Consider the following 4,987-nt stretch of genomic DNA (forward strand, 5'->3'; position numbering starts at 1 on the left):
CTTCTGTCTAGCCTTCTGTCCTAGCCTTCTGTCCTAGCCTGCTGTCCTAGCCTTCTGGCCGGCCTGCGTGATGCAAACTGCAGGGTCCTAGTCCTTAGTCCAAAAGGTAGCAAAACCTAGCAAAATGCTTTTCAACACACAAATTGTTTCTTATTGGACAAGTAAAGGTAGTCCCACCCTTTTTCAGTCTGTTTTCTAACATTTGGTGCCTAATGAACAGCTCTCTGCCTGGCATGCTAGCTGGTCTTAAATGGTGCACACAGCAGTTCTGTGTCTTCAGCAGAAGCAGGTCTGGACAGAGCAGAGTAGATCAGAATTAAACTGTCACACACTTCCTGTTTTTCACCCAGTCATAGGAAAGCAACCAGCCAACCCAGTCACATGAGCTAGAGACCACATTTTGAGGGGAGGGAAAGGGAGAGAGAGAGCGAGAGAGAGAGAGCGAGAGGAAGTTAKAACATCTGAGTTGTATTAAGACAAGATCACAAATGCCAAATCTTTCCAAGAAGATATTCTCTGCCATAAAAAGCTATATCTGGAGAATTCTGGCAGACACAGAATGGAAAACTTAACTTAACCTTACTTAAAGAAATAACTTGCAGTTATTTTAAGGATGGACTGTCTTCCCCAGGGCTAACAGTTCTCGCCAGCCAGGGATCAGTGCTTGTGTTCACACAGAGTAGGAGTGTTGATATAGGATCAGTTTCACATTCTAGGTTCTAATAAATAAGATTATGGACAGAGGGGACCTGGTCCTTGATCAACACTCCTGCTCCGAGACTCATGGTGAATACGAGCCCAGATCAGTGTGTGACATCTTTTATCAAGAGGCTTCATCTGCCCATATTCTTGTTTTCACTGATCTACTGCTGCCTCTGCCCCTAACCTCTTCTGTCTGCAGAAAAACAACGTCCAAGTCTGCAGCAACTGTAAAGCTACACGTAGTGAAATAGAGTGTCAGGGGCTGTTGCCTGGTGGAAGGGACGTAAGGGTGTACTTGGAAGTTGTCGTTGTTGTTGTTTGTCCCTATGTATTGTTGATTTAGTAACAACAACAAAATGGGAACCATGCACCTCTGTTGTAATGCAGTTTTGCTTTTAGTATTCTGATGTTTATATTTACCATGTCATGTGTTACTGTGTAAGTGTCCTTGGGTATCTGGAATACATATCCATTAGCAGCCAAAATAAACAGCGTTCATCGATCCCCCTCCCCCATAGTCTGCTAAAGAAATATCACCTGTATTTAACATACTGAGGCAAAAAAAATGTGTATTATGGCAAATGGAATCTCATATGAGTGTTTGAGAGTTGGGTTTTTATGTGTCAGTAAAGCTGGTCGTTCATGGTGTACATGGTGTAAAGGAGTTTGATCAACTTTTGTCTCCGTGTGTTAAGACATTTGTTTCAATGTGTAAGATCATCAGGCTTCTCATATGAAATACTAATTTAAACCGGGTAGTTTGGGTCCTGGGTGCTGATTGGCTGAAACAGAATTCAAGCCAATTGTATAGTGCATTCGGAAAGTATTCAGACCCCTTGACTTTCTCCACATTTTGTTACGTTACAGCCTTACTTTAAAATTGATTGAATTGTTTTTTCCCCTCATCAATCTACACACAATACCCCATAATGACAAAGCAAAAACAAATGTATAAATAAATAAAACCTGAAATATAACATTTACATAAGTATTCAGACCCTTTACTCAGTACTTTGTTGAAGCACCTTTTGGCAGCGATTACAGCCTTGAGTCTTTTTTTGTATGACGCTACAAGCTTGGCACACCTGTATTTGGGGAGTTTCTCCTATTCTTCTCTGCAGATCCTCTCAAGTTCTGTCCGGTTGGATGGGGAGCGTCGCTGCGCACCTATTTTCAGGTCTCTCCAGAGATGTTTGATCAGGTTCAAGTCCGGGCTTTGGCTGGGCCACTCAAGGACATAAAGAGACTTCTCCCGAAGCCTGCTTCTCCCGAAGCCACTGCTGTGTTGTCTTGGCTTTGTGCTTAGGGTCGTTGTCCTGATTGAAGGTGAAGCTTCGCCCCAGTTCGAGGTCCTGAGTGCTCTGGAGCAGGCTTTCATCAAGGATCTCTCTGTACTTTGCTCCATTCATCTTTCCCTCGATCCTGACTAGTCTTCCAGTCCCTGCCACTGAAAAACATCCTACCAGCATGATGCTGCCACCACCATGCTTCACCGRATGGTGCCAGGTTTCCTCCAGATATGATGCTTGGCATTCAGGCCAAAGAGTTCAATCTTGGTTTCATCAGACCCGTAAGTATCTTGTTTCTTTTGGCAAACTCCAAGTGGGCTGCCATGGGCCTTTTACTGAAAAGTGGCTTCTGTCTGGCCACTCTACTATAAAGGCCTGATTGGTGGAGTGCTACAGAGATGGTTGTCCTTTGTGAAGGTTCTCTCATCTCCACAGAGCTCCTTCAACCTCATGGCTTGGTTTTTTTCTCTGACATGCACTGTCAACTGTGGGRCCTTATATAGAGAGGTATGTGGCTTTCCAAATCATGTCCAGTCAATTGAATTTACCACAGGTGGACTCCAATCAAGTTGTCCAGACATCTCAAGGATGATCAATGGAAACAGGATGAACCTGAGCTCAATTTCGAGTCTCATAGCAAAGGGTTTGCATACTTCTGTAAAGAAGGTATTTCTGTGTTTTTTTTATATACTGTATATACAGTATATATCAAATAAATGATTAACAATACATTTTTTTAAACATATTTTTATTTTCCCCTCACAAAGTTGTCAAATTACGAATGTCACCTATCAAAGCGAAGGACACTTACTAAAAATATGCTTTTTTTCATCACTACAAATGTAAAAAACAGTAAATAACTGCACAAAGCAATGGTATGAAGAACAGTAGTACAATAGATGTCATATATCTCCACATAAATCAGTTTGGTCTTTATAAGGTACGTGAGAGAGAGAGAAGCTGTTAGAAGCTATAGTCAACCCATCAAGTCCGTTGGCTGTTTACGATCAAGTCCATTGGATGTTCACCATCAAGTCCATTGGATGTTCACCACAGCATAGGCAGGATCAAAGGCAGAAGATGTGGTGCTGCTGTATTGTAATCTGATTGTTGAGGCATGGTTTCTCTCGCATGGTCCCAGATCTGTTTGTGTTTTTTGTTAACGCCTATGGAGAGTCGGAACCATAGGGGTTGACAAGACAGCACAAACATGATCTGGGACTAGGCTATGGATTTTCTCCAAGGCCTCCCTGATGCCTCCATGCTTATTCCAAGACAGATACAAAGCATTAGGCTTATCTTTATTTTCTAAGTGTTCAATTTCAAAAGTAATGTGTGGTTTGCATACCTGATGTGTTTATGAATTATGATAATGGACTAAGGTGGCATTAAAGTAATGGGAAGACGTATTTTTCTTGGTTTCATCTTCTCAGTCATTCTGAAATACCATTTAGTATTTCAGCAGATACACTATTGTGTAACAAATATGTAACATTTATCCAAATTAAGATTTAGTTTGTAACCATGATTTTGTTTCATGGTTGGAAAATAACTAGCTAATCACTTCTGTCATCCCAATTTTACCATACCCTCTGCTCTAGTATGACAGTTATGGCCTACCAAATTGTATGTATCTTTATATAAAATGTGGGAGAGGTCCATTTTAAACTTTAAAAGCTAACAAATCTATAGGCATCCTTCATTTTCATGGATACAGTCAATTTGATGATAAAGGTATATTTCAATGGGATTTACCTTGATTCAAAAGGCCCTTTTAAATATGCATAAACCCTCTTGTGACACTACATCATAATGTTGAATGTGTACTTCTAACGATATGTCTAAAGTCATACAGTAGCCTATGTGCAGAAGTGAAATAGTCTGCCTTGGAACCAACATTGTTGTGGGGTCATAGGGGACAAGAGGCTAAACTGCCCTGGATAAGCCTGTGATGTAGCTGCATTAGCCCCCTAGTGTGGGGGTTTGGGGGGGAGCACTGGGTTTATACTCCCAGCAATGAGTCTTCCTCACCTCTCCACCATGAGAGCTGTTGTGTGGTGGGATTAATTTTTTCAAAATGGCTGCCATGGCTACACATTGGTGGTGGATGAGGTGAGCTTCCCCCTTACTATGTAAAGCGCTCTGTAAATCCAATCAATTATTATTATTGGGGTCATGAATGTCGAGTGACTAAAGTGCAAGATCCCTGCTTTATTCTGTGGTCTATAGACTCACTAAAGGACACTACACATGAGAAAAGCAAAAAGCTTTTTTCCAAAAATGTTTTTTTTTTTATTAAGAAATAAAAATGTTTAATGTTTTTCTCAGTAAAACCCTGTTTTAAACACACATTTTTGCTTTACAGGTTATTTAGCGCCATAGAAATAAAAAATAAAATCTTTCAAATTGTATTTGAAAAATGTTTCTTCTTCATGGATTAAAAACATTTCCCCTTGTACATTCTTAAAAAGGATGGGCTGGTATGTAATGACATGTAATGTATGAGGCAGGAGAGTTAAATAACTTTAACATTATGTTTTCTATCTGTAGGGATCAGTAGCCTGTMTGATTATAGACAGCTAATCTCAATGGAAAAGGAGCATACGATCCAAATGGCACCCTATTCCCTATATAGGGCACTACTTTTGACCAGAGACCTATGTCAAAAGTTGTTCACTATGTAGGGAATAGGGTGCCATTTAGGATACAATGAGATTTCTCCAATCTCCAGCGATGGGACTGGGTGTCAATATCTTCACTGTAATAATGTATTCTCATTTGGTTTTTCAGTAAGCTTCTTTGATACAACACCTGTAAGGTACCTAGCTCGCTAACCACTAGCATTATTTTTTTTTTTACAGGTATCTAGCTTGCTAACTACTAGCGGTATGTTACAGGTATCTAGCTAGCTAACTACTAGCGGTTTGTTACAGGTACCTAGCTAGAAAACTACTAGCGGTTTGTTACAGGTACCTAGCTAGCTAACTACTAGCAGT

The sequence above is a fragment of the Salvelinus sp. IW2-2015 genome, linkage group LG11, assembly GCF_002910315.2.
Source record: "Salvelinus sp. IW2-2015 linkage group LG11, ASM291031v2, whole genome shotgun sequence".
Lineage (NCBI taxonomy): Eukaryota > Metazoa > Chordata > Actinopteri > Salmoniformes > Salmonidae > Salvelinus > Salvelinus sp. IW2-2015.